The sequence below is a fragment of the Pongo abelii genome, chromosome 4 (assembly GCF_028885655.2).
Source record: "Pongo abelii isolate AG06213 chromosome 4, NHGRI_mPonAbe1-v2.0_pri, whole genome shotgun sequence".
NCBI lineage: Eukaryota > Metazoa > Chordata > Mammalia > Primates > Hominidae > Pongo > Pongo abelii.
Window position 1 is genome coordinate 168519343 of NC_071989.2, and position 26149 is coordinate 168545491.

Consider the following 26149-nt stretch of genomic DNA (forward strand, 5'->3'; position numbering starts at 1 on the left):
TATGTCATGTTTTGTTCTGGTGATAAAAGACATGTATTAGAGGCCTAGAATATTCTTTTAGACCGCTTCCTGTTTTGTTCTATCAATAGTTTTTCAACCACATCCTAAGGACCCAAAAGATCTAAAGGACATCTCAGGGATCCTTAAAAATATTCTTCAAATTTCATTTTTAAATACATATAAACCACTTTAAAATTTGCAATAAACAAACATACCTTCAAATGTGCCATATATCAATTTTTAGTGCTTTGAGTCTAACATATATATTAATGTATCTCACACTTCTGTGTCAAAGTATATATAAATCTTGGAATAAATCTTCTGCTATCTTTTTATTAAAGAGTTTCCTGACATTACAAGATGAACTGCTTTTAAAACCATATTATTATTACAACTAATCTGTTTGAGTCAGATTTTCTTAATATTGGATATATTAGATATGTTTTGGTTGCACAAGATAGAAATCCAAATCAAACTGGCCTAAAAGACAAAAGGGATATTACTGGTTTGTGTAACAGAAAGGTCTAGGGGTAGCACTGGATTAAGTTCCAGCTAGATCCAGACACTTCAGTGGTGTCCTGTGCAGTCCTGAGCCCCTGCTCGTCTGGGTAGTGCTTTCCCCTTGGTTGGCTTCTTCATTTATGTAGTGCTGAGGTGTGGTTGCCCCCAGCAACCCGAGGCTGATGCGCTTCCAGCTTCGAGGCAGCAGGAAGAGCTTGTGTTTCCTGGTGCTCCTGAATCCTGCCTCCCAGACCTACCTCTCTAGCTGGTAGTGGGACCACCTACTCCAGAACGACATGACCAGAATTGGGGGTGGGGAGAGGTGTGGAAAGTAGACAATAGAGACTAGGTCCACAACAGCAGTCCACTCTAGTGGGCCGGGTAAACAAATTACAGGAGCACACTGGACCCCAAGACTGCACTGTCCCCATTTGATATCAGTCTTTGATTTCAAACACCTGAGTTCCCCAGAATGGCCTCATTGTTCTTATATATTGATTGCATAATAGGTAAATATTATGCATTTGAATCTAAAAATAAAGTTAGGATATAAAATAGCTTTTTATCCATTTAAATACTTGGAGGTTCTACATAAGATCTCTCAAAAAAAAAAGGGTGGGTTTGGTACCTTAAAAAAGTTGAAACTTATTACTGTACATGCATTTACATCCAAGGTAAGTTCAGTCAATACAAAGGCTTCTTGGCCACACAAGCTCATGGTGATACCTGTCTCTTTTGCGTGTGTTTTGCTCATTTGGATCTTGGTCTAAGAGGCTGTGAGGCAAAGGGGAAGCTTGTCATCAGAAGTTCAAGTCCAGGCTTTACTCCTTACTGTCCTTGTGACTTTCCTTATCTGTAAAATGGGAACAGTGATGGCTGTTCCCTAATCATAGAGGATAATTAAGCCAGAAGGTTTTGAGGGAAAGTTCTTTACAATCAGTAAATGCTATGTGATTACAAAGTATTATCTTTCATCTTATGTTAATTATATATGTATGTTTGTTCAATGTGTTTGTATAAAATTTAATTATCTACATATTTATCTAGTTCCCTTGAAGTAGATTAATTGCATTAATGACCTCATTTATTTACCCCTACCTTCATCCATATCCTTTGACATGCAGGTATATATTCCCCTCATACTGATTCTGCATTTAACCACGTGACTTGCTTTGGCCAATAGTATGTTAAGTTAATGTGACACAAAGGCTTGAAAAGCACTTGTACAATTGGGCTTGCTTACTCTTGCTCCTGTACCTTTACCAGAGAACAGGCCTAGGCCAGTCTGCTGCAGGATGAAACACATAGAACAAAAGCCATGTTGACCAGGCAGTCATGCCCATTGAAGTCATCCTAGACCAACGAATAGTCAGTCAACTCCCAGACATATGAGCCTAAACCAGAAGAACTGCCCCACTGAGCCCAGCCTAAACTTCCAACTTGCAGATTTGTAAGCTAAATACTCACCATTTTAATCCCTTAAGTTTTCCTTTTTTTTTTTTTTTTGCATCTTGTTGTGGTAATCAATAACTATTGCACTCCCTGATAAGGAGACCGAGCTAGTTATCCATCACTGTGTCTTACAAACAGAAGTTAATAGATATTTGCTAATGGAAATATGTTAAGGACTCTCAGCTTTTATAAGGTGTCAAACTCTGAAGCTCTCCAATTTCTCCAACCCTCTAAAGTGATATGAGAGAAGTGGAATTCCAATATTATTTAAAGCTTTCTAACATTCAGATACTCTATGAGGTAGTTTTTCTGCAGTACTTCATTTAATCTCCACAGTATCCTTGAGAGGCAGGTATGAATTTTCCCATTTTAAAGATGAAGAAACTGAGGATAAGAGAAGTGAAGTAAGTTACCTAAGGTCACACAGCAAGAGTGGTAGAGCTGGATTCTCCCTGTAGGTGAGCCTGCTTCTCAGGCCAGTGCAATCTCTGCTACATTTGAATGCCATACACCCCTTGCTCTAAGGGTTAGAACCACCTCATTTGGCCTCTCTCTAAATACCATCTTTTTCTCCAGTGGTGTCATATTTGTTTATCTTGGATCCTAGACCTTTATTAGATTTTATTTTCTCTCATCATACTGGAAGATAATCTATTTATTGATTAGCATACTTGTTTGATACTTTAAAAATTACAAATTGTTGATTTCCTTGTATTTGTTTCTAAGAAACTTTATTCATTGTAAATAAATGTGGGAAGAAGTTGCTTTCCAAAGATCTTGAGAATCTAGCATTTTCTTAGCCCAAATTTGGCCCTTACTCTGGGTTTCTGGCCCCAATATTTGAGTTGTTCTCCTCTCCACACCCAACAGAAGTTATTTTTAAGTTGCATTTTATCCAAAGAGCATTTTTCAAAGAATGCCTTGGAAGGTCCTGGAGTTTCTCTTCAGCTCAAGAACTGTCCCTTGGCCCCACCCCATCAGTCTGGGGAGTTTATTTTGGTCTATGCAAGAGTTGCATGTTTTCTTTTGATGAAGTCATCTGGGTATTTTGCTTCCATGCCCTTGGTCCTATTTCCTTAAGAAAGGCTGGTCTCTCTGTGATCTGCCAGGGACAGAGAGGTGGGCACTCTTTTCTGTCAGTTAAGAAGCAGAATCACCATGAAGACCCTGCCTCTCCAACCCCAACCACACCCATGGCTTTCCCCTGGATACCCCCCAATCCAAATCCTTCTCTTTCTTCTGAGCCCAGCGCATCCCCCTCTCTGCCACAATGAGCTCCCTGACTCATGAATTTGTAATAATATCCCTCTTTTCTGAATGATTAGAAAACCTAAAACACTCGATTGTCTATTTATTTAGCACATACAGACGGTCCCCAGTGAATGATGATTCAACTTACAATTTTTCGACTTTACGACAGTGTAAAAGCACTACACATGCAGTACAAACCATACTTTGAATTTTGATCTTTTCCCCGGCTAGCAATATGCAGGATGATACTCTCTCATGATGCTGGGCATCAGTGAGCCGTAGCTCCCTGTTAGCTGTACCATCAGAAGAGTAAACAACTGATAAGCTTCAGTGTGCTATATCCGATAAATTACCTAAGATAGTCAATACTTTATTATGAAATAGGCTTTGTGTTAGATGATATTGCCCAATTCTAGGCTTATGTAAGTGTTCTGCCTATGTTTAAAGTTGTCAAGGCTAAGCTGTGATATTCACTGGATAGGTTAGGTATATTAAACATATTTTTTTTAAAAAATTTATTTCCATAAGTTTTGGGGGAACAGGTGGCTTTTGGTTACAAGAGTAAGTTCTTCAGTGGTGACTTGTAGGATTTTGGTGCACCTATCACCCGAGCAGTATACACTGAACCCAATTTGTAGTCTTTTATCCCTCACCCACCTCCCACATTTTCCCCTGAGTCCCCAAAGTTCGTTGTATCATTCTTATGCCTTTGCATCCTCATAACTTAACTCCCATTTATGAATGAGAACATGTGAGGTTTGGTTTTTCATTCTTGAGTTACTTTACTTAGAATAATAGTCTCCAATTCCATTTAGGTTGCTGTGAATGCCATTAATTCGTTCCTTTTTATGGCTGAGTAGTATTCCATCATATATATATATAGCACAGTTTCTTTATCCACTCATTGATTGATGGGCATTTGGGCTGGTTCTACATTTTTGCAATTGTGAATTGTGCTAGTATAAATATGCATGTGCACGTATATTTTTTGTACAGTGACTTCTTTTCCTCTGGGTAGATACCCAGTAGTGGGATTGCTAGATCAAATGGTAGTTCTACTTTTAGTTATTTAAGGAATCTCCACATTGGTTTCCATAACAGTTGTACTAGTTTACATTCCCACCAGCAGTGTAGAAGTGTTCTCTTTAAATGTATTTTTGACTAACACTATTTTCAACTGACAATGGGTTTATCAGGCCATAACCCCATTGTAAGTCGAGGAGCATCTGTACTTACTGGGTGTATACATGTGCCAGGCTGTACCCTCATAGAGCTTACAGTCTGCCATAGATGAAAAACCACAAATAAATATGATACATTCAGGTGGTGACAGTAATTATTTTAAACACAGGATAATGGAATGTAATAAATAGGAGGATGAGGAGGGTTACTTCAGATAGGGTGATCAGGAAAAGAACTCTGGGAAAGTGACATTTGCATTGAAAGGACTCCACCTTTCCTCTGAGGGAAGAGTGGCCCAAGTGAAGTATATGATAAGTGCAAAGGCCATGGGGCAGAAACTAGCCTGGTGTGAGCAGAAAGAAGGCCTGTGTGGCTACAGCAGAGAGGTAAGGGGACAGTGGTGCTAGATAGGGTTGAAGGGGAAGGGTGGGCCTATCAAGTAGACCAGAGGAAGGAGTTTGGATTTTGAACTAAATTCAATGGAAGTATTGGAGGGTTTTAGGCATAGGAGGGATATCTAATTAATATTTATTAAAAATCTCTTTGACAGCTGTGGGAGACTAGAATAACTAGAGGGATGCAGGAGGGTGATGGCTATTCTAGTAGAAATAATAGAGATTTGTACAAAGATGGAAGAAAGATTGTCATGTTTTTTTTACCAGCCTTTCCCTACATGTAATAATCTCCTTTCTATGTATATTAAGTTCACTTACTTTTAAACTTGGACTGTGTCTTGTACTTTGTTCTATTACTTACAAACCCAAGCCAGACTAGAACCAAGGCAGGTACTTAGATATGTGACCAATTAACTCTGTTTAATTAATTAATTTTTTTTTTTTTTTTGAGACTGAGTCTCACTCTATCATCCAAGCTGGAGTGCAGTGGCATGATCTTGCCTCACTGCAACCTCTGCCTCCCAGGTTCAAGTGATTCTTGTGCCTCAGCCTCCCGAGTAGCTGGGATTATAGGTGCCTGCCACCTCGCCTGGCTAATTTTTGTATTTTTAGTAGAGATGGGGTTTCACCATGCTGGCCAGGCCTGTCTCGAACTCCTGACCTCAAGTGATCTGCTTGCCTGGACTTCCCAAAGTGCTGGGATTACAGGCGTGAGCCAATGTGCCCAGCTAACTCTGTTTAATTTTAAATTTCTATGTATTTAGATTGGGCATCTGGTAAACCACCCCTCCCCCAAACTGTAAGTTAAATTTGGAATGCACCTTTGAAGTCTTTGGGTCTAAGTTTACATTTCAATTTGCCACCTACTAAATCTTTGCATACCAACCTTCTTCCAGACTGATTTACAACAGAAATGCCCATGCCATTGACACCAGTGTGAAGCAGTGTCTGCCTACTTGCAGATGTATGATTACCTGATAAAATAAACCCTGTCTCGTATAACATATTCTCCTCTGGTCTCTGTACCTTGCAGCCACTCACAATCCTAGTTGATATAATTGATCACTTGAACATTGTTTAGACATGCCTATACCTTCTTCTACTCTGTGAAACAGTCAATGACATATGGTGGTAGGTTCTGGGGCTCTGCCAGACACCCTTCCAAGGATTTCACACATTTACAAGGCAGCAGGTGACACCTGGGAAGTCTCCAGGCATTTTCAATGCCTCCTCTTCAACAATTTCCTCGCTCACTGTCAGATCTCACATCTCACCAGCAAAGCTTATTATTCAAGGTGGCTAAACTCCTCCAGGTGAAGTGAGAATATCCTGACCTTTCTCTGTGACGTGTCACTCTTTTTGTAAGCTCAAACAGTGTTGCTAATGGATGATGAGATGATCTACCGTGCACTTTGGTTCCTATAGATTTCTTAGGTTTATTTGAACAAGTCTTTTCTCTGCCCCTGGTAGTTGGCTGGGTCGAGGAAAGGCAAGCCAAATAAAACCTCTGACAAACTTAAAGTTTCCTTTTTAGCTAGAGGGTACTTTTAGGGTAAGGGACTATTTGATTCTTTAGTATAAGATTTTTAGAAACAGAGGACTTTAGAGTCAGAAGAGCTCTCACACATCATCCAATCATTTGGCAGAAGAAAAATGGGGAGCAGAAAGTTTAATTCCCTCTGACATTGGAACTATGCACTATTCTGAGTACCAAGGCAAGGCAATCTCATGTGCATAAAATATTATTTTACGCTAGGCACTATAGTAGGTTTTATACACAAATTAATTTTATTTCTTCCTCCCAACAATTTTAGAAAACAAATGCTGATATCACCGTATTGCACAAGGAATAACTGAAGCCCAGAGTTTCAAAATCTTTAGACAATGTGGTAGCTTGCATTATTATTTTCCATTTTCACCTCCTTCTCCCCATATTGGTACTTATCCCTACCACATAGATGTTGGCCTTAGCAATTTGACTTGCTTTGACCAATGGAACATGAGCAAACACAGCATAGGTCACATCCAACCAAGCAAAGGCTTTTAATATGATTGCATGATTCAACTTGGTTTGTTGTTCCTGTGCCCTCTGTTATGAGAAGTCATGTCCCAAAAGCTGCTTCTCCATTAACTTGGGTCTTGCAGTAAGAAATGAATCTGAGCCCACCAATGCCCGAGGAAGAGCTACAACTGACCTGTAGCCAACAATATGTAATACGAGAAAGAAAGAAATATTTTGTAAGCCATTGAGAGTTGGAAGCTATTTGTTACACAGCATGGCCTAGTGAAAGGTAATGAACACAAATGGACAGAGCCGGGATCTATATCCAGACCTATCTGCCTCCAAATGCAATATTCTTTTCCCCACCTAACAGTCCTTTCTGTCCACTCCGGTATGCTTTAGTCTCAGTAGCAAATACTGCTTTTTCAGACCCATACCTTTAAACTCCCCTCTCTAGCACCCAAGACATTTTCCTTGACCATTTTCTTTAGGCTCAATATCTTGCTCACACAAGCGTCCCCCTGCCAGCTCTCACAAAATGATGAACCACCCTGCCCCACAAAGAAAAAGAGGGGCTAGCATGCATAAACTCCTTCAGCTTCCCTCTTGCATTTCTAGATGTATCGATACCACTGCCTATTTTTTCTCATCACCTCTCACCTCCACGGAAAAGCTGTTCTATCTCCTGTCTAAGGCTGACCTCCCAGCTGTTCTCTTTATCCTCCAGAATCTCACTTCAGCAATTATCTCTTTTTCTTGTTTCATTCCTTCATCTCTCTCCACTTCCTTTTTCTGTCACCCTACAAGCACGTAAGTTTCCCTATTTTTCTAAAAAAGCAAGAAACATCTCTAATTTTATTTTCTTCCCAGGCTACTTTTTTATTTCTTACTTTCTTTTGACACCAAATCAATTCCCTTACCAGTTTTGCTGTTCTATATTTTTTACTTACAAAATCTGACAATCCTATCAACTTGCTTCTCTTCCAATCTGATCTCAATAGCAGGTTTTTCTTCCTTGAAATCTTCTCTCTCGGGGTCCAATGATATTTCTGTTCCCACCTCTGTGACCACTCTTTTTCTATCTCCACAAGGGTTCTTCTGTTTTTACCTAGGCCATAAAAGTTGGTGTTCCCAGGGTTATGTTTTCAGTGCCCTTCTCACTCTAGGGAAACTGATCCACTGTTCTGGATCAGTTACGGATGAAACCACTGTTATGGTTTCATCTCATTAATGCTGACTTCAAATATTCACCACCAATTCTATTTACTATCTCGCCTTTTGAACATCACATCAACATACCCAGTAATTAACTGAACATATCCTCTTGGGTGCCTGCATGAAAATCTTGACCTCAACATTCTTTAGACAATACTAGGTCCTTCCTGCAAATACGTTCCTCCTCCTATGTTCTCTTCCTCAATTAAAAGCATCATCAAGCCCAAAAATCTCAAAGATGTCATTGATTCCCATCCTGTCCCTTAAGCATCTCATGAACTTAATGTCTGTCTTTATTCTGCTCTCTCCTATCTACGCCATGGCTACTGTCCCAGTTCAGGTCCTCATTGTGACTTCCCTGCCCATCTCCTGTTCGCTAGTCTTATAACCCCTCCTGGCCATACTCTGCACTGTAGCCAAAGTGATCTAAGTTCTTTACCTCTCTCCTACTTAATAATGTGATTGTTCATAGGATAAATCCTAACCACTTAATATGATATTCAAGGCTCATCAAAATCTGATGTCACTTTATTCTTTCGGCATTACCTGCTGACACACCTGTTCATGAACCCTATGCTGTAGCCACAATTGATGACTCATTATTCCTTAATCACAAACTATGCTTCACTTAACTCACTTATGCACTTTCCTTTGCAAACATTACAAATATTACAAAAATGTTATTATATTCTCTGTCCAATAATCTTACCCCTCCCCTTCTACACACATACTTTCTTTGTTTCTCTGGAAAAAAATTACATACCCTGCAAAGATCATTTGAAATGGCAGCTCTTCTGCAAAAGCTCCCCGGTTCCCTCCATAACCAGTTTCCCTAAATAATGTAGCACGTAGTAGATTCTACTTCAGATTTGTCAATGAGTGAGTTTTCTAAGACATGCTAATATTAATGAACACATCTTATCTCTTTTTCAAAGAGAATATGATACTACCAGAGGTGTGTCTTTTATGTGGTACTCGGGATTAGAAGGTAAAGTCAAAGGGTACAAATGTGCAGTTAAGTAGAATCAATAAGTCTAGAGATCTAATGTACTGCATGAGGCCTATAGTTAATCATATGTATAATGAAAATTTGCTTAGAGAGTATATTTTAAGTGCCCTTAGTACAAAAAAAAAATAAGGTAACTACGGAAGATGGTGAATATGTTTCTTTGTGTGGCTGTAGTAACTATTTTACTATGTATGTAAATATCAAAACTTCATGTTGTATACCTTAAATATATACCATAAAAAATAAATATTAGAAAAAGAGTATAGAATTTAATGTCAACTCCAAGGGTAGTTTGGCTCTGTACTCTGTCACCCAAGTTGCTGAACTGAATTGACCACTAATTGAGCAAAAGCCCCTTTCATCCCTTCTAGCTCCACACATGTGCCCCCTGAAGCTTTCAATTCAGTCAAAGAGGGCAACTCTCCAAAGCATAAAACAGGACCGCAGGATGCCAAACAGGCTTCATTCTTGGTCTAACACCTTAATCAATTAGTAATATCTTCCTAAAATACTATATGGAGACAAATTCCAAAGCCATGTCCAGATTTAGAGAAAAGAGTGGTATGACATTAGTTTTGCCTGCCATGGACCTGGACAGATGAGTAGCACTCATGTCATAATTTTGCCATTTTATCAAAGGTATTTGAATAGCTACAGTACCATTCTATAATCACCAAATAAGCCTCCATGGTTATGGTCTTAATGTGAAAATGTGTGTGTTTGCCTAAAGTCCTATTGGTACTTATATTCCCTTTAAATCACATTTTTATTCATTACAGTTTATAGCTCTGATAAAGAATATTTAATTATAATGTTTAACTCAAAGAAAACTAACAAATACTTTTTTAAGCATACAGTATTAGACAAAGAAGCATGAAATATAGTCTCTGTCTTTAAGGAAATCACTATCTGGATAGAAGATGAGCCACAAATTCATTAAAATATTTCAAAACTTTTGAGAGTTAAAATGACAATACAAATAAAAATGCAAACTATATTGCATTCACTGCATGGTTAATTGCCAAATGAGTGCTTTGAATTAGTGTGATAGAGACAGCATGAAGATATTTGTTACAGCCTTGATTGCTTTTGCCTCTGGAAGGAAATGATTGGTGAGTTTAGATCCTTGCTAGAAAACGCATGATGTAAAATGCACGCATGTCTGTGAGATGTGAGTATATCATCTCTGAGGAACAGTAAGACAGTAAGGAGGTTTTGCCTAATAGATTACTGTTTGCTAGTAGTAATGACTGATTTAGATTTTTTTCTGAAGAATTCCTCACTGGTTAGTCTCCCTGGTGGATATTTGAAGTGCACGTCATCTGGTGATCCAAATGGGGCTCTCCATTTCTTGTGAGGCATAAGCCAGTTCCGTTCCTTGGCCACAGTGCTTGGTTCAGGATAGAAGCGTGGCCACACCAAACTAATCAGGCTCAATTCTAGTTAATTGTGGGACTTCACTTGCAAGGCAAGGAAGAAAGAGTCATTCATACTTTCCCACCAGGCTTTAACTTGAAAGGCTATAACCACCAGCCTCTTTACCCCCTCCAGCCACCTTGTCCGTATGTGGAGTCTAGGAATGAAGGCACCACACAGAGGAGAGGATTGCTAAATCCAGAGACAGGGTCCTAGTAGTATTTTTTTGTCCTGAGCCCATCTGTGCCTGAAGCAAGATCCAATCTTGGACTTTTCAATTACATGCACCAATAAGTCCTTTTTCTTGCTTAATCCAGTGTGGGTTGAATTTCTATTATTTATAACTAAGAGCTCTTAGTGTTAAAGTCCTTCGTCTCATTTCAATAGAACATCTTGAATATATCATCTAACATACTTTACATATAACATCTCACACTACACCCTTCTACTATTCTCCCAAAACTTGTTCATCCATAACTGACTCAACTCCTCCCACAATTTTCTGAAGTAAAAATAAGATTGGACAAGCATCATTGGCTTGTCCAGTTGATAGAAGCATTGACCTTAACCAAAAGGGTCTGAATTACTGATGCTCCGAATGGGAGTCCCCAAGTTAAAAACAAAAAATGCCTGGACTAGAGCCCAGGTCTCTTGATTCTTAGCCCTGGTACTAAATCTTACCCCCACCTCCAAATATTCCCCCACATTTCATTTCTGCACCTGCTCGCTTGTAGCATCATTCCCAGAACTGTGATTCCTAGTCTGATTTGGGTAGAATAGAAACACCTTTTCTGTTGAAAAACCTTCTAAAGGTTGCTGCAGGACCAAGGAGATTTTGTTGATTAGGGCTTCTTCAGCCAGAAAATTACCCCTATTAAAGGATAATTAGTGCTTTGTGATGGTGATTATGATGATGATGATAGTGATGATGATGATGATGATGACAATGACAACACAGCATCAGAATGAAGAACTCTTCAAATGAGCAGCAGGCTCTGAGGAACCAAGACCCAGAGACTGACCACATTTGCAACTAGCAGTGACCACCACTGACAACTCATTGCCCTCAGCAGCCTTCACCCTCACAGTGACACCTTGTGCTAAATTAAAATGTACTCAAGCTGGCCAGGTGCGGTGGCTCACGCCTGTAATCTCAGCACTTTAGGAAGCCAAGGCAGGCGGATCACAAGGTCAGGAGTTCGAGACCAGCCTGACCAACATGGTGAAACCCCATCTCTACTAAAAATACAAAAAAATTAGCCAGGTGTGGTGGCACGTACCTGTAATCCCAGCTACTCAGGAAGCTGAGGCAGGAGAATCACTTGAACCCGGGAGGCAGAGGTTGCAGTGAGCAGAGATCACACCATTACACTCCAGCCTAGGCAACAGAGCGAGACTCTGTCAAAAAAAAAAAAAAATGCACTCAGGCTGAGTGATGGAGTGCAGCATCATTGGAAATCAGAACCCCAGGTTCTGGAAGCCACTAGAGCCTGGCACGTAGACAGAACCACTTGGCAGTACAATATCCCCCTGAGGGAGCGCACTGGAAGTGAAATAGATGAATTTAACAGTGTGAGCTATCACCAAACATAAAACTATTTCCCATGCAAGACAGTAAGAGAATTCTGTCCTCTAGAGAAGGGGTCCCCAGTGAGAGGTCAGAACCTGCCTGGTGGGTCTCAGTCTTCCCAGGAGATCTTAGATGCCAGGGTGTAGCATCCCTTATCCAGCCTACTGACATCAAGAGCTGATTTGCCTCTAATCCAATAGTAACCACCACTCAACCTACCCTTGCTCTTCCTCCACACTTTGATGGGTCTCCCACAGGGAGGTTAATTCTGGGCCTGAATCTTAATTCGACCTCCCCACTTCACTCAGAAATATTCTCCACACCTCTTCTCATCCCCACTCTTCATGGAATAGTATTTGCTACCCTTCCAAGAAAGACTGAAATCCTGTATTTATAAAGGCAACTTCATTGTTTTTAAGCCAATTTACCACAATCAACTTCAAATCAGTTATGAATGTTCATGCATTCACTCCTTTGGCACAAATTTATTCATCATCTACTATTGCAAAGCACCAACATGTCAGAATTTAAGATGTTAAAATTTAAAAGTTCTAACTATGTCAGGTTCACCATCATATCGTAGTCCCTAATCCGTGACTTGGCACATAACAGCATTCAATAAATATTTTTTAAATAAAGTAATAAGGAAATTTAAAGAAACTGAACATTAAAAACCTATGCCTCAAGAAGCTTATAGAAAGTCCTCAACTATGTAAAAGTGAAGAAAATATTGCTAAGACCCTTCCTCAGTCCAAAATCCTAAGAATCTGTGATTCAAAGTCTTAGTTAGAAGACAAAAAGGTTAAAAGACAGGGCAGGGGTTATCACAAAGAGTCAATAATAAAAATCATAGGGCTGGGCACGGTGGCTCACGCCTGTAATGCCAGCACTTTGGAAGGCCAAGACAAGCGGATCACCTGAGGTCAGAAGTTCAAGACCAACCTGGCCAACATGGCAAAACCCCATCTCTACTAAAAATACAAAAGCAATTAGCCAGGTGTGGTGGCACGCACCTGTAGTTCAGCTACTCCAGAGGCTGAGACACAATTATCGACTGAACATGGGAGGCAGAGGTTGCAGTGAGCTGAGATCATGCCACTGCACTCCAGCCTGGGCGACAGAGCGAGACTCTGTCTCAAAGAAAAAAAAAAAGAAAAAGAATAATCATATGAGAGGTAAAGATTGAATGTGCTAGAAGTGATCAGAAGAGGGAGAGATCTTTTAGGCCCGCAGAAGGAAGTCAGAAAGAAAAAAATGTGGAGGAGATGGAACTTGCACAAGACCTTGAAGAAAGGAATTGTTGGGAAGGGCACAGAGCTAACAAAGCTGGGAGTTATTCCAAGGGAACAGAGGAGCTCAGCCTTCAGGGGGCTCAAATGGGACAGAACTTTCTGAGCTGGAAGAAAAAGCAGCTAAAAGGAATGCAACACTTACTCCATGGGAAGTACTGTTCTACTTAGTTTATCGAAAGTTTTGCAAACTTTTAACATTATTTATTAAGCACCTATTATATTCCAGATGCTCTCCTTAGATGCTAGGGACACTGCAGTCAGCAAAATGCTCCATGGCCTCATAGAGCCTCTCATGGGGAGAGCAGGCAATGCACAAAATAAGTAAAATACAGAGTGTGCTGAATGATGCTAAGTACAATGGAGAAAAAGAAAGCAGAGAGCAGGGATGAATGTTTGTAATAGAATGAAACAAAGTGGTCAGGAAAGAACTCGCTGAGAACATGATATCTGAGTGAAGACCTGAGGGTAGTGAGGGAGTGAGACTTGCAGGTGAAGAACATTGACAGCAGAGGAACCAGGAGTGCAAAGGCCTCCAGGTAGAACGTGTCCCATGTGCATGAGGTCAGCTGGCTGGAGCTAAGGAGGGGAGGGAGAGAAAGTCAAAGAGCTAACACGGGTCAGATCAGAGAGGCCTCGTAAGCTATTGTAGTGAACGCTAAGCCTCTGGTTGACTCACAAGCTACCTGTCATTCATTTTCCTTTACAAAGGGACTGAAGCTCTGCGAGGCTGTGTGGTTTACCCAAGAGCACACAGATAACAGGTAGCAGAGCCAGGGTCTAAACCCAGGCTCGCTGGCCCCTGCTACTTCACCTGACCCCACCCTCCCCTCTCTTCATGATTCATTCTTGTGTGTGTGTGCACGTGTGCATACACATGCATGCACACTCACACCTCGCCCTACTATTTTCAGTCCTCCAACACCCCCAGGTCCTCCTTGTCTTCCCTCGTGCTGTTCCCTTTGGCTGGAGTGCCCTTCCCCTACTCTTGATCTGATGGGTACAGCTTTCAGGCCTTGGTTCAAATTTAATGGCCTTTCCTGACCCTCTCATATAATTTGGCTGTGCCTTGCTGTACCTTCTCAAGGCTTCCAGTTCTACTTTCCTTTGTAATTACATGTTTATTTGTGTGTTCGTTTTTCTTCCCCCGCAAATTCTCCCGCCCCAGACTGTGTCTCTACCCAGCACCCAGCCCAGTGCCTGGCACATAGAAGGCACACAATAAACATGTATTGAGTAACTGAGAAGACCAAAAGGGCAAAGACAAAGTAGGAAGACCTCAGAGAAGTTTCTGGGCATCAGTAAGAAAAGGAAACCAATGGCTGTTGCAAGAGAGATTTGGGGTTATCTGTGGCCCAGCCTGTTTCCTGCCTGGTTTTGGAATGAGATGCTGCAGCCTGTCTCTGGCTGCTCCACAATCTAATACATTCATCACGTGACTCACCACCCCCCTCAGCAGCCTCTGGAATGAATGTTATTTGGAGTAATTGGCCAAGCACTTAGAAAATGCTAAGGTTTATTTTTAAATATGATTACGACCTGTCTCTTGCTTTCCGGAAAATCACGTGTGCTCTTCAGAGATACAAAATCCGATCATTGCACTTTTAAAACCAACGTTTTAATCTTGTCCTCTAAACAAACTTGCTAAGTTGGTTTAGGGGAAAAGCATAACCATCCCCATTCGATTGATAGGAAAACTGAGGCTTAGGGGAGATTAGATGCACCATCTCAGGCCAAATAGCTATTTAGAGTAGCTATCTTGAAACCAGAGAAAGCTGCGTCCACTCTACTATCCTGCCTCCCCCATGCAAATAGTGCAGATGGTCCCCCAAAGAGAAGAAGAATCTAGAAAGAGGAAACCATGGACTTCTTGGTTTGGTGTTTTATGTGGCAGCAGGGCAACCAATCGTTCTAATTAGGCCACAGGAAGCCTGTTTCTCTTTAAGAACCTATTAGCAAGCTGGCAAAATCTCATCCCATTACCATGTAAATAAATAAGGATAAATGTTCCCACATCAGCCTCCCAGGGCTGAACCAAAACTCTCCTCCTTTGAATATTTTCGATAACCTGCTTATTCTGGAATACCTCACAATTAAAGATAGCATGCTCTGGACGTCAATAATTCATCGTGGAGTGGGAAAAAGGATGAGATAATGAACATTCTCTGGCTGGCTTTGGCTGGGAAGTAGTTTAGTAAGCACAAGGGCATGTTTTGGGCTATTTCCATCATAAGGGTAGAATAAATAAAATGGATCCTTTCGCACACTAGACTTGAAGGATTCGTGTCAGGCTAGTTGGCCCCAGAGCTTTCGGAGTTGGGTTTAGATCCCCACTGTGGCAAAGGCAGCTGATCAGCAAATGCAGCCCCAGGGCCGGACTGGGTAGGTGGGTTACAGGGAGTAAGGGCAGCATGTCTCAAAGCCACTCTTTAAGCTTCTAGCTCATACTGTAAGCTTTAACTTTTTGGCGAACTGCTCTCTGACCTTCCATTTTTTTCTTCTCCGATTCCTTTTATCAAGCCGTGTAACTTTGATGGGCCCTCCTTAGTTTGCCCTTCTGTAAAATGGGAAAGATAATGTGATTTCGAGTAATTGGCCAAGGACTTAGGCGGGGTGTCTAATCTTTTGGCTTCCCTGGGCCATATTGGAAGAAGAAGAATGGTCTTGGGCCATGGATAAAATACGCTAACACTAACAATAGCTGATGAAAAAAAAATCACAAAAAAATCTCATAATGTTTTAAGAAAGTTTGCAAATTTGTATTCAGCCTCATTCAAAGCTGTCCTGGGCCACATGCAACCCACAGGCCTCCAGCTGAACAAGTATGCCTTAGAGCAAGCAGGATTACTGAGGATTAAAACATCATCATTATCATCATCATCATCATCATCATCGTCGTCACTATCCCTTATGAATCATTTATGATGTGCCGGGTTTTATCATGTGCTAGATATATTTCATTTGCATTATTAAGTTTGATGCCTACTGGGATAGATGATCAGTCTTCGAACCTCAAAATAAGCTGGAAATAGAATTTTTAAAATTTTGTATCACACGGTTGAAAATAAACTAATGAAACACAGAACCCCAAGGGGGATAGCACAAGCAGTGAGAGAGTTTGAGTATATTTATGCATGACAGAGCCATAAATGGGTGCTGGGATATACCTAACCTTTATGGTTGACGTCATGGGGGAAATGGCTTCTCTGTCTACTAACCGAGATCAAGGGACTGTGCCCTCTGGGTGCTCATCCCATGGGACCTCTGTTGGCAGCAGAATATGAGCCTGTGTGGACTTGTGTCTGTCCCAGTATGGCAATTCCTATATTTTATGTTGTTATGATTCCTAAGAGAAAACAATTTTTTCAGCTGAGACTCTTGTTTCTATGATGATGCTCTGACTGGTACCTTTATTCCTTCTACATTCTATTTTCCTAATCGAAGTAGTGAAAATTAGTAGCAATTTACTACAGCAAGTCAGAAAGGAATTGTCCTAAAATGTCTGAGCATTTTAACCAGCACACGGAAAACTGTCCCCCACCTCTGTCCTATTTGCACACTGTAACACCCCTCACCCATCTTTGCCTCCTTTCCTTCAGGCCTGGTTGAAGGATCACCCTCCTCTAATCTAAGAATTTAAGACTAGTCTTGCCACCTGCACTTCATTTTGGTACATACTGCTCAGGTATCTGACCTTATCTGTAAACTCTTCCTCTGTCCATCTTCAGTTGCCCTCAACTCTCTGGCTGGCTCCTTCACAGAAATAAACTTCTTCATCTCTCCCACCATCTTAAAATAAGCCCTCATCTTAAAAATAAGCCCTCCCTTGATCCCTTATCCTTTTCCAGCTACTGTCTTATCTCTTGCTCCCCATCAAAGCCAACAGTCTGAGTTGTCTTCCCTTGTGTCTCCACTTCCTCACTTCCCACTCTTGCCCCTGCAATACAGGCTGGTTCCACTCCTGGTTGACCTCTGAAATTGCTCTCACCGAGATTACACACTTGGTAGTCCATTCCAACAGGCACACGGAGCCACCTTATTCAATGGCTCTATGGTGGTTGACAGGGAGGGCCTCCTTCTTAACACTCTACTCTTGGACTTCCCAGGATGAGATTTCCTTGCATTTTTCCTCCTCATTTTTCTTCAGCGGTTATTCCTGATTGAACCTTTTCTAGGCTGTCTTCCCCTTTCACTTCACATCATCTTTCTGGGAAATTCGATGTTATCATCCAGTCGATATGCTCTCTCCCAGACAGAGCATGTCTATCACTCTACCGTCCATATCTCCATCCCAGATGTTTCCTCCTCAGTCCTTGGACACTTACTCCTGCCTGGACTTCCCACAGGCCTCTTGTATGAGTTTCCCACTGCTGCTGTAACAAATCGTCACCAACATAATAGCCTAAAACATGCAAGTTTGTTATCTTACAGTTCTGGAGGTCAGAATCCCAAAATCAAGTGGCTAAGTGGGCTAAAATCAAGATGACAGGAGAACTGCATCCTTTCTGGAGGCTTCAGGATAGAATCTATTTCTTACTTTTTCCAGCTTCTAGAGCTGCCTGTATTCCTTGGCTCATGGCTCTGCACACTCCAACCTTGGCTTCTGTTGTCCATCTCCTTCTCTGACTCTTACCCCCTTTCCTCCCCTTATACGGACCCTTATTATCATATTGGGTCCACCCAGATAACCCAGAATCATCTCCCCATCTCAAAATACTTGAGTTAATCTCATCTGCAAAGTCTCATTTGCCATATAAGGTAACATATTCACAGGTCCTGGAATTAGAATGTGGACATTTTGGAGCAGCATTTATTCAGCCTACCATCCCCCTAAAACTCAGTTCATGTCCGAATCTGAAATCATTTTTCCCACCAAGATGAACTATGACTATCCATCCCAACTGAGCCAGCCAGAAACAAACATGGCATTATCCTGACTCCTTTTCTTGCATCCCTATATCCAATCAATGAGCAAATCCTATCAATTCTTAATATCTGGCCAATAGAGTCACATCTCTCCACCCCTCCTACTGGTGTCTTGATTTGAGCCACCACTGTTTCTCATCTGGAATACTGCCACATGCTTTTTTCTGCTGTTCTTGCCTCTGATCTTGACTCCTCTCCTCCATTCTGAATGCTGTCCACAGAGTGTTCTTTAGAAAACACAGATGTTAAAGTTCTTCCAACTACTACCACCACAACCACCATTACCAGGATAGGAAAGGCTCCTTAATTATAATATTGTGATATGATAAAAATATATATCTGGTCTTCATCCTGGGCTCCTGGCACAGAGCTCCTAAAACCCTTGGAATTTCCTGAGTCTTAGGGGCAAGATGAGCATCTTTTGTTATTCACAAGCCTAATGAGGTGACTCCTGGAAGATGCAGGATAGTTGCCAGAGAAACCAACCATGTGATTAGAGGATTGGAACTTTTAACCCCAGCCCCAGAAGGGAGCTGGGGCTCCTTAGAAGGGAGAAGGGCTGGAGATTGAGTTCAATCCCCAATGGCCAGTGATTTAATCAGCCATGCCTATGTAATATAGCCTCCATTAAAAAAAAAAAAAAAACATAAACTAGGGGTTCAGAGAGCATTCGGACTGGTGAATACATGAAGGTGCTAGGAGAGGCGGGACAAGCCCAGACACAGTATGAAGCACCAGACAGCCCCTCATCCCCATAACTTGCCCTGTGCATCTCTTCCATTTGACTGAGTTGTAGCCTTTGCAATAAACTGGTAATGGTAAATAAAGCACTTTCCTGAGTTCTGTGAGCCACTCTAGCAGATTGTCACACCCAAGGAGGGTGTCCTGGGAACCCCTGATTTATAGCCAGTCAGAGAATATGGATCATAACCTGGGACTTGTGACTATTGTATGAAGTGGGCTTCGGTGCTGTGGGACTGAGCCCTTAACTTCTGGGGTCTGTACAACTCCAGGGAGTTAGTGTCATAATTGAATAATAGGGCACCAAGCTGATGACCAGAGAGCTGGAATATTGCTTAATGTAAGGAGGGAACTCACTCATGTGGTTGCCTAAATGTTCTCGGAGTATAGAGAAAAGCAGTTTATCCCTTTTACTAATGTATAATTGACTTCAAGGTCCTTCAAGACCTGGCTCCCTATTTACCTTTCAAACATCATCTCCTGCTGCTCTCCTCTTGCACTCTTAGCCTTTAACCACATGGAACCACTAGCAATTCCCAGATAGGGCTGTGGACTTTTGCACTTGCTGCCTCATCTACTCTAAATTACCTTCTCTGCAACACATCAGTCACTCTTCACCTAGCCAACCTCAATTCATCCTTTAAAGCTAGCTCAGTTACGATCTCCTTCAAAAAGTCTTCCCTGATGTTGCAGATGACACAACTGGTCTGAATACTTCACCCCTTTCTACATCCTCACCCTTTGCAGGGTAGCTTAACAGCTCATCCCATTAGGAAGGAGATCTGGGTGGGGCATGGTGACTTATGCCTGTAATCCCAGCACTTTGGGAGGCTGAGGCAGGTGGAGCACTTGAGGTCAGTAGTTTGAGACCTGCCTGGCCAACATGGAGAAACCCTGTCTCTACTAAAAATATAACAATTAGCTGGGCTTGGTAGCACACACCTGTAATCCCAGCTACTCAGGAGGCTGAGGCACGAGAATCGCTTGAACCCAGGAGGCAGAGGCTGCAGTGAGCCAAGATCACACCACTGCACTCCAGCCTGGGTGACAGAGCGAGACTCTAACTCAAACAAACAAAAAACAAAAAGAAGGAGAATCTATTTCCGTATTCCCCACCATTTTCTCATGTGGCTTGCTTTGGCCAATGGGGTGTTAACAGCTTCACATGCAGAGATGCTTTGCTTTTGGGGTTTTGTTTTGCTGTGACAGCAGTTTCCTCATCCTGCAGCTCCTTTGGTGGCCCAGTTCTGTGTCGTGGTTTGCAAAGTTGTCTTCCAGGAAGCTTGCCCTAGAGATTGTTTATTCAGCCCACCCAACAATTGTATGAAGTATTTAGTAATAATACTCCAACAAAAACAACAAAAATAATAATAAACATATCAACCTATTTATTAATAAATTCCTTCCTACTTAACTAACTAGAATGGATTCTGTTGTCTGTAATTAGGACCTCTAACTATTATGGAAGAGGAGAAAAGGAAAAATGAGAAGAGAAGGGAAGGAGGGAAATAAGTGAAAGGGGAAGCAACTGGCTGGGCGCGGTGACTCACGCCTGTAACCCCAGCACTTTGGGAGGCCGAGGCGGGCAGATCACCTGAGTTCAGGACTTCGAGACCAGCCTGGCCAACATGGTGAAACCCCATCTCTACTAAAAATACAAAAATTAGCCGGGCATGATGGTGCATCCCTGTAATCCCAGCAACTTGGGAGGCTGAGGCAGGAGAATTGCTTGAACCTGGGAGGTGGAAGTTGCAGTAAGCCGAGATCGCACCACTGCTCTCCAGCCTGGGCGACAGAGCAAGACTCTGCCTTGGAAGAAAAAAAAAAAAACAGAAGCAGCGACCAAGGTGACAGCTTATTTTCTCTTTATAGATTTATTTAAAGTATGTTAAATCCATGCAAATATGTTCATGTCATGCTACATTTTTAAATTTTATTTTTTTAAATATATAATATAATCAATTTTTGCAAAGAAAAAATCATATACACATATATGCATATAGATTGGTAATAAACATTTTAAAGAACAGAAACATAACATACAAGTTGTTATTTCTAGATAATGGAATCAAAGATATTTTCTTTTTGATTATTTTTAATTGTTCTAGAATAAGCACAGATAATAATAGGCTCATCTCATTTTCTCCATACCCTATTCTTATTCTCTAATCTTGGTGAGTAATAAGTTTTTCAGACACATCAGTCCTTGCAAATGGATGCAAGGCCTAATATACAGTACACATTTATCCCTAAAAGGTGTCCCTATTTTCACAGAAAAGCAAGGCTCAGAGAGATGGCATAACTGATCCAACTGAACTCCTTTTAACATGCTAACCTCTACAGGTAACAAATGCCAGCCATGACAGTAGCAAGAAGCACTGGCTTCTAATCATTTTGGTCATTTAATAGCTATGTAAGCACTGGACTTTTTTAACTTCTGTGAGCCTCCGTTTCTTTCATCTGAAAATTCGGTATAATAATGGCACCTACCTCCCAGAGTTGGTGTAAGTCTCCAATGAGATATACATATGGAAAGCTAAGGACACTGCTTAGCAATAAATGCTCAATAAATATTGGCTGCTACTATTACTATTATTATCCTACTGTAATAGGGTTACTATCATTAGCCTACATTATTACTATTTTTATATTACTCTAATTACTATTACTACAGTTCTTATCCTACTATAATAGAATTCTATCGCTCCTATTTCTTTAATTCCGAGAGAGTCAGGTGGAGATGCTGCCCTCATTATCTGTGTGTTCCCAGCATCCAGCATAACAGATGCTAATTTAAACGAGTGAGGGTGTGGGTGGATGGATGGATGGATAGATGAATGGATGGATGGATGAACTGAGACAGGTAGAGAGATGGGATGTAAATAAATGTGTGCTATGGACAGGTGCATAGAGGGGACCTTAAGTAACTCAGTATTTCAAATGCCTGAATAGGAAGGCAGGTAGGTGGTTGGCAGAGGAGTGGACGGGTGGATGAATGATCAAACGGGTGGATGGGTGGGTGGGTGGATGGATGAAAGAGATGGGTCTTAAGTGACTTAGTGTGAGAGCCTGAATGGCTAACGGTAGAGCAAGTGACTGAATGAGGGGTGGACAGACGCCCAGATGCCTGCTTCCTGGCTTTTCTCCCGCTCTGTCTTCACAGCCTGCCCTTCCTCGGCTCCAAGGCGCCCCCGAGGGGTGAGCTTCCTGGGCGCGCTCCGCAGCGCCCTCCGCCCCCAGCTCGCGGGGAGGGCGTCGCTCGGCTGCTCAGCGGGGCAGCTGCCTAGCGGCGCGGACCTGGGTCTCCTCCCTCGCACCCGGCCGAGCGCCGGGCTCGTCTGCATTGACGTCTGCGGCGGCGGCTGCAGCAGCCGGGCTCTCCGGAGCCTGGGTGAATTATGATGCACATCCACCGCGGCTGCTAAAAAAAGGGCGGTGACTCACCACTGGCCGCGGAAACTTCCACGAGCGCCGGCCGCACAAAGGCGGGGGCGCCAGGCCAAGGGCGGCTGCGCCCGGGGCGCGCGGCAGCAGCCAGGTGTGTCTCGAAAGCAAAACGGCGAGGACCGTGGCGCGGGGTCGGGAGGGAACCGGAGAGACCCGGGGCCTGTGCCTCGGCTGCTACCAGCCTGGGTTCCACAGCTTGGAGCTCAAAGCCGGCCCTTGACCGGAAGGAAAAAAAAAAAACAGATGCGATGTGGCAAGTGACAAAGGGGAGAGCAATAGCTCATACTCATCGCTCTACTACATGTACTAAGGTCATAATTCACTTAAACCTCAAAACAGCCCTGAAGGCAGGTCACGTGATTATCCCTGCTTTGCAATGGGGATACTAAGGCCAGAGAGAGAAAGGGGCTTGCCAGCGGTGGCAGAGCTCTCAGTATGCCCAATAAAATAGTAATGTGGCAGCACTGTGGAATCCCTGCCGCGTGCCCAGGCCTGTGCTGGTGATACAGAGATGGACAAGAGTGGTCCCGCTGCGTGGAGCTCACTGTATAGCACCCTTTCTGAGATATGTCCAGAAGCATTTACCTGGGGGTGTCAATTCCATCCCCTTCCACCCGACAAATATTTTCGAGCTCTGCTGTGTGCAGAGAACAATGGCAGAGGAGACAGAGGGTTACAAAGGTGACTAAGGCAGCCTTAATTTAATTTTTGTGCATTCACCAAGTAGTTAGTAAGCACCTACCATGGGCCAGGTGAGCGAGGTAACACTGACCTGTCCCAGCTCTCATGGAGCGCACGTTCTAGCAGGGAAGACGGGTAAACAAGGTGTGAGAAACGCTACATTAGGGGGCTGGAGGCACACACAATACAGCGAAGGAGCACCCAGCCTAACCTAGGCAATCAAAGAAGGTTTCCGGGTGGCCGTAACTTTGAAGCCAAGGCTGGGAAGCTAATTGGAAGTTAAGAATATGGAGAGGAGGTTCGGGAAGAGAGTTTCACTCAGAGAGAACAGCATGTGCCTAAGCCCAGAAATGCCAGAGATCATGACGGGTTTGAAGAACTGAAAAGCATTCAGTATACCTGCAGCAATGGGGTCAAAGTGGAAAACAGGAAGCTGGGAGCGGGTTCACCCCAGGCACCTGTTTGAGGACTAGCGACTTAGCCAGAGGGCAAAGGAGCTAACAGCTCAGACAATAGCCAGCTGCATTCACAAGGACAGAGGGAAATCAGTTCTATTGGTACCAAAGCAGGCAGAATGAATGCCCTACTGGTGGGAAAGGAAGATCAGGGAGAGCTTCCTGGTGAAGGAGGCATTCAGGCTGTCCCTGGTTGATAGACTTTCTGCCGAAGAGGAAAGGAGAACAACTAGGAAGAGGCATGGATGCCATAGCGCCTCACCCAGGCCCTTCATGGGCCCTCTTGAAAGGCCAGAGAGCCATTTGCAAGACTAGGGCTAATGCAGTAAGCTTCTTCTAGGGTCTGGGGTATGGGCGAAGTGGCCTACAATGAGCTCCATGTGAAAAGGAGGCACAGCCCTGGTCTTTAAAGAGGCTTCTTCTATCCATTGGTGCTGGCAACTGAAAAACGGAATTCATGTAATTATTGTACAATACGTACTGAGTATTTACTGTGTGCCAGGTGCTGTGATAGGCAGTAGAAATTCATTGGAGGGCAATAACAGACATGGTGCCACTCTCATGGAGATTAATTCTGGAAGGCAATAGGTCAATTTTTAAAAAGACACAAATAATGGTGAAATTCCCACATGAGGGTGCCCCCAGACACAGGTAAGTGGTCTTATGAGAAGGCGGGTGAGGACTGCGGTATTCTGAAAGGCATGGACAAGATGCTTTAATGATGTAACAGTTGCACAGGATCTAAAGGATGAGAAGAAAGTAACAAAACATGGGTGGGAGGGGCAGTGCTTCAGGCAGAGGGGACAGGGCAGGCAAAGCCCTCAGGGAAAGGCCAGTGTGACTGGAATAAAGAATGGGGAGAGGGTTGGGAACAAAATAAGACTATCCTAGGAACAATGGGATGTCATCCTGCCTGTAAGCTGGGCAAGTGCCATGGGGATGCAGAGAACCAGAGAGGACCAGAGAGCCTTGCTCTTTATTCCTTTCACCTCATTTCTGTTTAACAATAACTCTGCAGCTGGGCGCAGGAGCTCATGCCTGTAATCCCAGCACTTTGGAAGGCCGAGGTGGGTGGATCACCTGAGGTCAGGAGTTCGAGACCAGCCTGGCCAACATGGAGTAACCCTGTCTCTACTAAAAATGCAAAACTTAGCCGGCCATGATGGCGGGCGTCTGTAATCCCAGCTACTGTGGAGGCTGAGGCAGGAGAATTGCTTGAATCCGGGAGGTGGAGGTTGCAGTGAGCAAAGATTGTGCCACTATATTCCAGCTTGGGTGACAGAGGAGACTGCGTCTCAAAAAAAAAAAAAAAACTCTGCAAGGTTCTAACCTCCATCTTAATGAGATGAAACCTGACACTCAGAGAAATAAAGTGACTTGCCCATGTCCACAGCTAATTAAGTTGAAGAAACCAAGATCCAAACCACAGTCTCCATAGCCCATGATCTTTCTACTGGGGATGAGATCAGCCTCCCAGAAGAAGGTCAACCCAGAAGTTAGTAGAAAGTAGGATGTGGATAGCCAGATGGGAGGTGAAGAGACCTTTCCCAGAAGGGCAAGATACCATCAGCAATGTAGGGACGAGACTAAGATGGCATGAGAGAAGCAATACAGAAGCTACCTACATAGAAGAAAAGACTAAAGGAATTAAACAGAGAATTCTCTCAGTGGCTTATCTCTGAGAATTGTGAGTAACTTTTTCTTTTCTTTTTTGAGACAGAGTTTCACTCTTGTTGCCCAGGCTGGAGTGCAATGGCGTGATCTTGGCTTACTGCAACCTCCGCCTCCCAGGTTCAAGCGATTCTCCTGCCTTGGCCTCCAGAGTAGCTGGGACTACAGGCATGCTCCACCATGCCCAGCTAATTTTTGTATTTTTAGTAGAGACAAGGTTTCTCCATGTTGGCCAGGCTGGTCTCGAACTCCTGACCTCAGGTGATCCACCCACCTCGGCCTCCCAAAGTGCTGGGATTACAGGTATGAGCTACTGCACCCAGCCAACTTTTTTTTTTGTTTGTTTTGCTTGTCTGTGCTTTCTAAATTTTCTACAATGGGTAGATGTTTCTAATGTAAATAGGGGAAATAATAGCAGTTATATATAAAAGGGATCACGTAAGCTTTATAAGTTCTTGCAGGCAGTGTCTGTATTGTATTGTATTTATTTATTTTTACTTTATTATTATTATAAGTTTTAGGGTACATGTGTACAATGTGCAGGTTAGTTACACATGCATACATGTGCCATGCTGGTGTGCTGCACCCATTAACTCATCATTTAACATTAGGTATATCTCCTAATGCTATCCCTCCCCCCTCCCCCCACCCCACAACAGTCCCCAAAGTGTGATGTTCCCCCTCCTGTGTCCATGTGTTCTCATTGTTCAATTCCCACCTATGAGTGAGAATATGCGATGTTTGGTTTTTTGTTCTTGCAATAGTTCACTGAGAATGATGATTTCCAATTTCATCCATGTCCCTACAAAGGACATGAACTCATCATTTTTTATGGCTGCATAGTATTGCATGGTGCATATGTGACACATATTCTTAATCCAGTCTATCATTGTTGGACATTTGGGTTGGTTCCAAGTCCTTGCTATTGTGAATAGTGCCACAATAA

At 42.7% G+C, this 26149-nt stretch overlaps 1 long non-coding RNA gene across 2 annotated transcripts in view; it reads left to right on the forward strand.

Moving 5' to 3' along the window:
• Nucleotides 1–26149, forward strand: part of LOC129059600 (uncharacterized) — a 53958-nt gene that overhangs the window by 12458 nt on the left and 15351 nt on the right. The window contains exon 1 of one of the 2 annotated variants that reach the window (XR_008525597.2): nucleotides 22236–22487. The exons of the other annotated variant lie outside the window; for it this stretch is intronic. This is a non-coding gene — a long non-coding RNA (uncharacterized LOC129059600). Of the gene's footprint in view, nucleotides 1–22235; nucleotides 22488–26149 lie in introns of those variants that run through there. 2 annotated transcript variants of the gene reach the window in all.